We start from the raw sequence: 12,807 nt of genomic DNA, 5'->3' as shown, positions 1-12,807 counted from the left end.
TCAAATATTTAGAAAAGAGTTAACACCTATCCTTCTCAAACTCTTCCAAAATATAGCAGGGGGAGGAACACTCAAAAACACATTTTAAGAGGCCACAATCACCCTGATACCAAAACCAGACAAAGATGTCACAAAAAAGGAAAATTATAGGCCAATATCACTGATGAACATAGATGCAAAAGCCCTCAACAAAATACTAGCAAACAGAATCCAACAGCACATTAAAAGGATCATACAACATGATCAAGTGGAGTTTATCCCAGGAATGCAAGGATTCTTCAATATATGCAAATCAATCAATGTGATATAAAATGTTAACAAATTGAAGGATAAAGACCATATGATAATTTCAGTAGATGCAGAAAAAGCTTTCAACAAAATTCAACACTGTTTTATGATAAAAACTCTCCAGAAAGTAGGCATAGAGGGAACTTACTTCAACATAATAAAGGCCATATGTGACAAACCAGCAGCTAACTTCATTCTCAATGGTGAAAAACTGAAACCATTTCCCCTAAGATCAGGTACAAGACAAGGTTGCCCACTCTCATCACTATTAATCAACATAGTTTTGAAAGTTTTAGCCACAGCAATCAGAGAGGAAAAAGAAATAAAAGTAATACAGATCAGAAAAGAAGAAGTAAAACTGTTACTGTTTGCAAATGACATGAGAATATACATAGAGAATCCTAGAGATGCTAGCAGAAAACTACTAGGAGTAATCAATGAATCTTGAAAAGTAGCAAGCTACAAAATTAATGCATAGAATTCTCTTACATTACTATACACTAATGATGAAAAACCTGAAAAAGAATTTAAGGTAACACTCCCATTTACCATTGCAACAAAAAGAATAAAAGACCTAAGAATAAACCTACCTAAGGAGGCAAAAGACCAGTATGCAGAAAACTATAAGAAACTGATGAAAGAAATTAAAGATGATACAAACAGATGGACAGGTATACCATGTTCTTGGATTGGAAGAATCGACATTGTGAAAATGAGTATACTAACCAAAGCAGTTTACAGATTCAATGCAATCCCTATCAAACTACCAATGGCATTTTTCACAGAGCTAGAACAGAAAATTTCACAATTTGTATGGAAACACCAAAGACCCCAAATAGCCAAAGCAACCTTGAGAAAGAAAAATGGAGCTGGAGGAATAAGGCACCTGACTTCAGTCTCTAAAACAAAGCTACAGTAATCAAGACAGTATGGTAGTGGCACAAAAACAGAAATATACATAAATGGAACAGGATAGAAAGCCCAGAGATAAACCCACACATATATGGTTATCTTATCTTTGATAAAAGAGGCAAGAGTATACAATGTATAAAAGACAGCCTCCTCAGTAAATGGTGCTCAGAAAACTGGACAGCTACATATAAAAGAATGAAATTAGAACACTCCCTAACACCATACACAAAAATAAACTCAAAATGAGTTAAAGACCTAAATGTAAGGTCAGACACTAGTGGAAAATATAACCAGAACACTCTAAGACATAAATCACAACAAGATCCTTTTTGACCCACCTCCTGGGGAAATGGAAATAAAAACAAAAATAAACAAATGGGACCTAATGAAACTTAAAACTTTTGCACAGCAAAGGAAACAATAAGCAAGATGAAAAGATAACCCTCAGAATGGGAGAAAATATTTGCAAATGAAGCAACTGACAGAGGATTAATCTCCAAAATATACAAGCAGCTCATGAAGCTAAATATAAAATAAATAAATAAATAAACAACCCAATCCAAAAATGGGAAGAAGACCTAAATAGACATTTCTCCATAAAAGATACACAGATGGCCAACAAACACGTGAAAGGATGTTCAACATCATTAATCATTAGAGAAATGCAAATCAAAAGTACAATGAGCTATCATTTCACACCAGTCAGAATGGCCATCATCAAAAAATCTACAAACAATAAATGCTAGAGAGGGTGTGAAGGGAAGGGGACCTTCTTGCACTGTTGGGAATGTAAATTGATACAGCCACTATGGAGAACTGTATGGAGGTGCCTTAAAAAACTAAAAATAGTACTACCATATGACCCAGCAATCCCACTACTGGACATATATCCTGAGATAAACATAATTCAAAAAGAGACATGCACTACAATGTTCATTGCAGCAGTATTTACAATAGCCAGGACATGGAAACAACCTAAGTGTCCATCGTCAGATGAATGGATAAGAAGATGTGACATATATATACAATGGAATATTATTTAGTCATAAAAAGAAACTAAATTGAGTTATTTGTAATGAGGTGGATGGACATACAGTCTGTCATACAGAGTGAAGTTAGTCAGAAAGAGAAAAACAAATACCATATGCTAACACATATATATGGAATATAAAAAAAAGTTATGAAGAACATAGGGGTAGCACAGGAGTAAAGATGCAGATGTAGAGAATGGACTTGAGGACACAGGGATGGGGAAGGGTAAGCTGGGACGAAGTGAGAGAGTGGCATGTTCATATATACACTACCAAATATTAAATAGATAGCTAGTGGGAAGCAGCTGCATGGCACAGGGAGATCAGCTCGGTGCTTTGTTACCACTTAGAGGGGTTAGATATGGAGTGTTGGAGGGAGGGGATATGGGGATATATGTATACTTATAGCTGATTCACTTTGTTATATAGCAGAAACTAACACAACATTGTAAAGCAATTATACTCCAATAAAGATGTTAAAAAAATAAGTAAATAAAACCATTGGGAAAAAAAAATAATTGATTTGATTACTGCATGTGTCTAATTTTCCAAGGAATTGGCATATGGCTTGACAACACAAAACTACAAATACCAACTTATGACAGCTTTCAGCTTGTTTTACCCCCAAATTAATTTGTTTTCCATAGTTTTTTTGTTAGAGGTTCATAACTTACGTTGGTCTTGAAGCTGCTAAGTCAAAATATAGTCAAATAGGCAGCAAATCATTACAGTGTGGTTTACATGTTTCCTCTCTAATGCTTAATTTTAGACTCTCAAGAGTAAGAGTGTGAGGAATTTTTTTGATTTTCAGAGGTGTATAAAATATAGTAAGTTGAAAATTGTTCAAGAAAAGCTGAATATTTACCCATTGATTTAGCAATATACCTAGTTTGATTATGATTATGTGCAGTAGATGACAAGAAAATCATTAACTAAAAATTTTTTTAATGCTATCTTTATCATATAAAATTTTGAAGAAACTACTAAGCACCACCTAGTAAAATCATTGCTTATAAGAAGCAGATTCTTTTGGGTATCTGTGTACTCTATACACAGGTTAAACCCATCATGAAATAGATCCCAGACCTTTAAAAATAAATATTGAGTGCTTGTCTTACTTAAGCTTTTAAGTTTTGCTAAGCTCAGGATAAACAATTTACTGATCATATCACAACAATGTAGATATAGAATAGAATTTCCTCTGAACCTTCTCCTTTCTGTTAGACATTACAAAATAAAGTTTATTAATTTAATCAGGTCATGCATTTTTAAAGAACTAAGTTGCTATACCTTTTCAATTAAAGTTGTTCCTGTGGAGCTTAACAATAGAACAGCCATCTTAGTCTGGGGAAGTCGTTTCAAGATAAGACCATCACACCCTCCCCCAGTGGAAAATTACCAGCAGTAACAAGTAGTTGGCATTCCTGGAAAATTGAGATAGGACACACCCAGCCCTAACCACCATATGAGTGGAACATTAACCCAAGGGTGACCAGAGGGGACCACAAAAGAAGCCCAATTTCTCTGCCTCAGGTCAGACCTTCTCTTGGTCTCGCCCTCTGCTTCCTTGAGGTGTACTCAATAAATCTCGCTGTCCCCCCTCATTCTGACTGGGTTAATTTTTTACCACCAGCGTTGCTGGCTCCATCACCGCACTCTACCACAGTTTCAACATATCCTTAAGGCTTACAATTCTCTCATACATTATGAACTGAAAAATAAACTGCTGAAAATTAAGTGTGTTAGTAATATTTTCTATTCTCATATGCCTTGAACTTTAAAAAAAATATCTGACAGTAATAAAATCTAAAATGAATAAGTATTTGGATAAGGGGCAATATTTTATAAATTTTTGAAATCTAGTGCAATTAAAATAATTGCAAAGCTAATTCTAGAAAATTGTCATTTATAATCAAAACCAACTCAATTTTAATGGTAGCCAGTGGCAAGAACTGTATAATAGCAATTGCAGTTGCACAAAAGTCTCCCTGCTTCTATCAGCAGTTGGAATGATTACTTGCCTTTCTGATTTGTATTTAAAACTCATAGAAACATCATTTACAAAGGCTTTCTAGTAAATGGCTTTCACTTTAAAACGTAAAGAGCTATTATTTGGAAAGACAGAGTAGTTCTTTTTTTTTTCAATGTCAATAACCAACTCCCTGACAGATATCAAGATAATAGTGTCAGTTCATAACTTTTTTCCAACCTTCCTGCTATAGAAATGTGAATTTCAAAGGCACTTTAAATAAAATTTTACCAATTTTTCTATAATTTATTACTGAGCAGTACATTCAAGAAATCTTTCTGCTATTTCATACATAGTATATAAGCCATATCTTTAATGACTACAAGTGAGAAGTCTGTATAAAAGAGCCTTATCATTTAAAAAATACAAGCTTTGTATTCGGTCAGGGAAGTGTAGAGTTCTCAGACCAACTTTTATTAGGGAAGGACAGTTCATACCACTGGGAGAATAAAAATGGCAAGAATTCAAATATTTGAAAGTTGGAACTTTATTCTGTGAGGCAGGTTTTACCCAAGTAATGATGATTATTTTTTAATGGGCACTTTTTAGTGACTAGGATTTAAGGAAAAAGTGGTAGGCACTATGCACGGTATGGATAATAGTTACTGTCATTTAACTTTGAAGCTATCGAATGTGTGGCTTTACACAGATTCTTTTACATTCCATTTTTAGGTCTTTTAAAAATAAAGTATTTCCAAATGCAATTGCTATACTCCCATGCCTATAGGAAAATGGTATACAAACATAAATAATGCATATGGAGAGGGCATTAAGGTAATTTGATGATGAAGAAGATAATGCAATATTATGAAAGATCAAGTTTAAAATTATAAAAATCTTAGGTTTTCTGAGTGATATACATAAAGTTGTGACTTATAGCTGAGGATTAAATCCAGATAATCAAAAGCAGTTGCATGACCAATTTGAAATGTCCAGCCAAGAAAAAATCGCTGAGATTGAAGAATATTTAAAAATATCCTAGGGCTTCCCTGGTGGTGCAGTGATTGAGAGTCCGCCTGCCGATGCAGGGGACACGGGTTCATGCTCCAGTTTGGGAAGATCCCACATGCCACGGAGCAGCTGGGCCCGTGAGCCATGGCCGCTGAGCCTGCACATCCAGAGCCTGTGCTCCACAATGGGAGAGGCCACAACAGTGAGAAGCCTGCATACTGCAAAAAAAAAAAAAAATTATATATATATATATATATATATATATCTCCTATATCTTCTGGAAAATTATAGGAATGTTTTCACCTCTTAATATAAAAATGAAATGATATTAGTTTTATAATATAACTTGTTAAATGTTCAAGTGAAGCAGTGCTTAAGAGGATCTTTGGTTGTTTAGAAACTATGATTTGACTTAAATCATACTGAGATACACATAAAAATGACACAGTTCAGTAAAAGGAAGAATGTTCATTCAAATTCAAGGTTATTTAATGAAAGAACATTCATTAATGTTGTATTTAATGAACATTCATGCATAATGTTAGTTTTTGAAAAATTTACAAAAGATATTAAATGATTACAATAGTCTTGAAAAACCATGAAAGGGTATAATATAGCTTTCAAAGGATTTGTGAATACAAATGATATGAAAACAACACATATATCTTACATAAATTAGAATTGTATATCACTAAGTATCAATAAAAACTTTTAAATTCCTGTTCAGCTGAAAATTTTATACATAAAGGTGTATTAATATGACATTTTAAAATACATGTAGCTTGTGCCCCTTTGTCAACACTCATTATCTGAATTATTTTGGCTAAACAAACTCAGTCAACATAGTACTGAATTTCTCAGTAATGAAAAAAATATTTTGGCAGTTTCTTAGTTTGCAAGAAGACTCAACTGGGGATATATTCTACTAAGTTCAGAATCTCTGTAGTTTTAAGTCCCCCAACAAGTGTAGAATTGTGACCTAAGTGTTATGATTTCAAGGATTGTGTAGTTTCCCTTATATATCAGGAAACTTCAAGTTGGAAAACTTAAAAGATTTGAGCATTTATCCTACCTTTCTTTTATGAAGTTTTGTGAATTTTATCTTAGTGTAATCAAATATTAACATTTTTTAACGTTTGATTTTCTTTTTATAGAATCATTTTAACTAGTAAACGAAGATTATGATTGCTGACCTCTTTCACTCATTTTGTTCTTTAAAAAATCCTTGGATCCAAACTCGTCTCTTCTTTTTGAAAGCAACTTTAAACTTTTCATTTAACTACATATCTTTAACTATGTTTGAGAGGACAGATATAAAAGCACATGATTCTAATGAAAATATTTCAGTAGGAAAAGAGAGTTTACATTATTACAGTATTTTTATATCCACCATCTCCACTACTCTTGTCCAGACTTGCTCTGCCTGCCTTGCCACTGTCGCATTCATTCTACTCATGGATTCAACAAAGAACCTTTAAAAACGCATATCTGCTCACATAATATTCTATTTAAAAACTTTTTGCTGTATTCCCAGTATAGGTAGAAAGAGATAATTCTCTCTTTTAACACACTGCCTGGTAGGTGCTTCCTGTGGTTCCAGCTTCACCTCTTTGCACTCTGCGTTTTCTCATCACACTGGACATCATGTTCCATGCCAGGATCTCAGCATCCTCAGGGATTCTGTCTTCCTTCTGCATCTCTCACTTCAACCCCTTACATGGCACAGATAATTTTTGTTCATTCTTTAGCTTTTAAAAGTCATAAGACCCCCAAGGGTGGTCTACTTATTTTTACCATAAACAATCATCCAATTTTCTGTGACCACTCATTCATAATATTCATAACACTTACAGTAAGTTATTTAATTAATTAATTTTTTTCGCTTCTTCAAGTGCATGTTCCATGAGTGAGTCCTCATCATCTCTCATCACTTCATTTGTGCTATACCAACAGGTGCTCCTTGACCAAATTTGATGTTCTTTGTTTTGATAAAGTTTAGCATCATGTTGGACAAATGCTCAACTTAGAAATTTTATCTGGGAGAAAAGCAAAAAAGCAACACTTTTTTCAAGTTTTGCCAGAAAAAGAATATTTGGCAATAAAATTTACTTTTAAGTAAGGACCATGAAGTAACATAATTTTATGGCAATGGAGAGAAATCAGAATATATACTATCAACTTCTGAAATAATACTTGATGAAAGATTTTTGTATAACTTTTAGATGATCCTTATCAGCAATAATTTCATTTGCAACTTATGGGAAACAGTTCTGAATAAAGCAATGGAGAAAGCCAATTTATTTGTAAACTCTCAGTGTGTGTGTAATGATAATTTATGTCCAATGGCATAATTTCTTAAATAATTTTAAATAATCAAGTAACTAAATTTTTTTTTAGGTTTTAGATTAAATATTTAATTAAGGATAATGGATATGGCAGTGGAATTTATAAAATGATAGTAGCAATACAGAATAAAGAAGAACAAAAAATATGGCACCAATCAATAAGGAAATATAAATTGAAAATGAGGAAATTTGATTTGACCTATAAGGTAATGAAAAATTTGAGTGGAGAGTAACACTGTGTTGTGTCAGTCATGAGTACAATCTGCAGTTCAGAAAGATTCAAGATGTATTCCCAGCTCACAGCAAATTATGTGACTGTAGTGTTATTTGGAATTCAATTGTGTACAACTGCAGTTAAAACATACACACGCCAATTGATATTTTAACTGTATTGTATATTACTTTGATTTGTTTTGCTAGGATAAATTATTCTTGAATTGACATGTATCTGATACATGTAAATGACCAAATTCCATTTTGTTTTTTCAATTATGACCCTTATTTTAAGTCTTAACATCTATCTTTCAAAAATACTTTAGGAATTAAGTTTATATAAATGAGGAAAATATTGCTAAGTAACTGTTTAAAGTGCTGTTGTTAATGGTCATTTCTATGCAAATATCATCAGGTTTCAGATCTACAATCAGCAAATGAACAGGTGTGTATTTATGTTAAAAAAGAAAAATAAGGGCTTCCCTGGTGGTGCAGTGGTTGAGAGTCCTCCTGCCGATGCGGGGGACATGGGTTTGTGCCCCAGTCTGGGAGGATCCCACATACCACGGAGTGGCTGGGCCCATGAGCCATGGCCACTGAGCCTGCGCATCCAGAGCCTGTGCTCCGCAACGGGAGAGGCCACAACAGTGAGGGGCCCGTGTACCGCAAAAAAAAAAAAAAAAAAAAAAAAAAAAAAAAAAAAAGATCTGCATTAATGTTTCAAGTCTCTGTAAAGTTATATTAATTAATTTGGATCTTATAGAACTGATAAAATATCATATTTTAAATAAGTTTTTACTTTATTAGTTTACATATTTATATTATCCTCCAGTTAAAGAATTAATGTGTTATGAACACATCATCAGTATTTTTTTTTGTTAATGATAGCAGAATATAAACTACCTCCAAGTCATAATTTAAGAATATCACCCTTGTAGCTCATATAGTACTGGCAATTGAGTAATGAGTAGTGCACCAATAAAGAATAGTGAACTAAGCCTTTATGAATACCAGAAAATAATGATACATTTTCTACGTGGAATCCTATTTGGAACTGATGCTACCCATCAAGTGGTTCAAAACACCCTACTCAGACAAACTACAGATGTAACCAGATAGAAGACAATTGCCAAATAGGGTATAGGTAGAGATTTGATATAGATCAAAATCTATATCAAAATATCAAAACGTAATTTTCAGAATGGCAAAATCATCGTTCAGGCAAATATAAAGGGAACATGTGCTAAAATTTTTAACACATCATTTAATGAGGGAAACTCAGAAGCTAGTTATATTTGTAGAAGGATTAAATTGCTAATTGCTAAGGTAGATGGCAAATTAGATAATGTCCCACATGCCATATAATTTGGTATTGTTTGCTACAGTGGACAGAAATAATATGTATCTCTGTCAGACTAACATCAACACTTAGCAGGCGATGTTAACTGGGGGCTGGGGGTGGAGGAGATAGGGTGAGGTTGGTAAAAGGATAAAAGTATACAAATTTTCAGCTATAAGATGAATAAAGTCTGAGGATCTGTTGTAAAACTGTGGTGACTATAGTTGCTAACACTTTATTATGTAATTGAAATTTGCTAAGACAGTAGAACTTAAATGTTCTCACGTGTGTTTGTGTGTGTGTGTGTGTGTGTGTGTGTGGTGATGGATGTATTAATTAACTAGATGAGGGAAATCCTTTAACAATGTATACACAATCAAATAATTGTGAAGTGTACTTTAAATGTCTTACAATTTTAAATGTCAGTTATACCTCAATAAAACTGATTTAATAGAAAAAAAAGCAGATTCCTAGACACACACACACACACAGAAAAAGTGATATCAGTAAGTCTTAGATATTTAATCAATTATAAACAAAGAGATGACCTAAAACTTTTCCTTAGACAATACATATGGAAGCAAAGCCCCCATATAAAGAAAGGATTCCCATCGTTCTGTCTTATTTCCAAGTGTCAAACAAATTTTCTTGACAAGAGAACTGAGAGTAGTGGAATTCCATAGTCTTTACTGGAAGAAAAAAATATAACATATTCCCGAAAACAAAACAGAGCAATACAGTTTATTGTGGATGGTGTGAGAAGACACAGACATAATCGACCAAGATGGCTTGACTCTGAGGAGGCTTTGAGGAGCTGAGCATGAAGTGATGTACATAAGTCTCAGGAAATCATTTTGCAATTTGAAGTTAAAGCAAGCATGCTTAGAATTTGAGTTGTTTTATGATGGGACAAGCTGTAGTGAAAGCTGGGACAAGTAGTGAAATCACTATTAATGAAGGCCCAAAAGATATGCATTTGTGGAGTCTGACCAAAGGTTTTTCTAATTTCTGGATAAAATCTCACTTTCTGTAAATCCATGCTTTTTAATTCCAAAGAAAAAAAAGTGTGTGGCATTAGCTTGACTTTTTCTTATGTAATTTATACTCTATCAAATTACTCTTTCTGTATTTGAATTCATTATTATAATTATTTGGTTACTTTTCTTTCCTTGTTAAGATTTCATCCATTGCTCTGCACATTGGTTTTTTGTGTTACTTTTTATGTTAAGTGAGTATGTGTGTTAGTTATGAAAATCTGGTACCTGGATAATTGGCCCAAGGCACAGGGGATTATGCTGTAAATATTTCAGAAATGGTATGCAATCTAATGTAAAAAACTCTATGGAAAGTAAATCTTATGTAGAAAAAATAGCCTTACAAGAGTACAATGGACATATGTACTTTGGGCCTTATAAGTCTTTACAAGTCATATATACTGGTTTTCATGGCTGTTTAGGTGTAAAGGTAGGTGATGGTAAAGTTTGTGAGACAGTCAACATTAAGATGAGGAAATTACATTTGATTCAAAAGATAATAAAATACTAAATGACTAATACAGACAACATAATCCTGGAGGTTCAGGCTGCAAATAAGATTATAGTTGCCTGATAAAGTAAACCACTATACTCGTCATGATTATATATAATGTGCAATTCTATTAAAATGGCATATAGTTCCTAAAAGTTCCTAAAAGCACTATTTTTGGTATGAACTTCCTAACAATATGCCTTTACCTGCTTTAATTGTTTATATATGTAATAAGACTGGAATGTCATCATTTTTATTCTCTAGAGTGTTTAGGATTTTGAGTTGCATGTTAAAAATATTTATAGATTCTATTGAATAGCTCAGAGTAACTCAGAAACTGAGGAAATAAGGGTTACTGCATTTTATATTTTAAATTAATCAAGCTGTAAAGATTTATAAGGCTTTTGACCAAACAAAAGCTACTCTCAATGTTAATGAAACTTGTTTGAAAAGTACTACCCAGAAACTGATAATCAGGAATCTTTTCCCTTTCACACAATTATATATCCTGTTTTTAATATCATAATTTGGTTTCTGCCTGATTAGATATTTTCTGTATAAGCTGGTATTTTCACTACATTTAGTCACACGGAATATTTTCCTGGAGGATATTGTTTGTTTATTTTTAATTTCATTTATTAATTCTTCCTTCTTCACTAAAACAAAATAATTTGGAACACTTGTCACTATGTGTAATCCAAATCACAATCCCCTCTATGATCCAAAATATTTTTTCCTTGTTTCTTTTAATTAACTAATATGTCAGTCAGAGTTGCACTGCATGTGTTTTTACCCATTATCACTGTCTGTATAGACTTTTAATTTAATCTGTATGCATATTACATTACCTAATTCTTTGGTAAGTGTAGGTTTTTGTGTCTATGCAAGGGTAGGGAAGTATTTAGAAAATCTATGCTTTCCTCATTAAGTCTTTTATAAAATCTTTTAAAATCTTAAGAAGAACAATACTGCCATCTTAAGGCAACTTTATTTTTTTAGAAATATCACAAACTTTTGTTATACATTTTAGGTGTTTATTCCACGTTTTCATATACTATGTATAATCCAAACTAATTTGAAAGAAATAACCTAATTTATCATGGGGGGAGGTCAGTATATATGTGATTTTGGAGAAGAGGGTACGTGCAATCAAGCACACACCTTGGTAGAAGGCTACTGTTAGTCACAGGGAACGGATATCTCAGTTAATAATTTTAGTGCTTTTCTAACTATGAGAAGATGCAAGAATTTGGGTCCCTAAAATTTTCTCCTGAAAATATCTAACTATTTGAAGGCCTGTTCTGCCAGTTTTCACAGAGCACAGAGTGCTTCATTCTTGATCTCAGCCTTGAGTTCCTTTCAAGGTGTGCTGAAAGACAGCAACTGCAGCGGCTAGTGACTTAATTCTTACAGAGCCAGTGGTGAGCAACAATCTTTAGTTGGCATCATTAAGTAACCTGATGAGTATATAACACTTCGTTTTACCATCTTTATCTCATTAGTCTACAAATATTCTATGCTTCTTTCGTAAGGCACACTCACTTTTCCCTGAACATATCTTCACTTGGTTCCTTTTATCCTCCATTTGTAATAATGTTTCTTATATTTTGAAAAACCTCTTCTCTCTTTGCTAGTAGAGATCCTGATAATCCTTCATAATTGCTATATCCTCTATATAGTCTTCTGTCTTTATAGTCAAACCTGTTAAAGTAAATTCCCCTTTTTAAAAATTTGCTTATTATACTTTGAATCTCTGATACATCATCGATAATGTTTGCAATGAGATACTATAATTATATTTGTTAGGAAAAGCAATGAGTTTTATTCATCATTGTACTCTACATTTTCTAATATGGAGCTCTGCATACAGTTTCATGACTAGCATACTGAATTTGTAATAAAAAATACAAGTATTGAAATTTGAATTTTATCTCTTTTTTGTCAGTGTGACTCTAGGGAAAATTACTTAATTTCTCCAATCTTCTGTTTCCTTAAGTAAGGGACAAAGGCAATATTTTTCTCAATGACACCACATAGTGGTTACTAGAAATACAATTGTTAAAATATTCAATTTATAAATATATGCTGTTATTATTAATGATCATTGACTACTTTTCTGTCTCACTCCTTAAGTACACATCTTCACTCTTCCACATCCTGAGAAACATCTTC

This window comes from Mesoplodon densirostris, chromosome 17 (genome assembly GCF_025265405.1).
Source record: "Mesoplodon densirostris isolate mMesDen1 chromosome 17, mMesDen1 primary haplotype, whole genome shotgun sequence".
NCBI lineage: Eukaryota > Metazoa > Chordata > Mammalia > Artiodactyla > Ziphiidae > Mesoplodon > Mesoplodon densirostris.
This window is presented reverse-complemented; position numbering follows the sequence as displayed.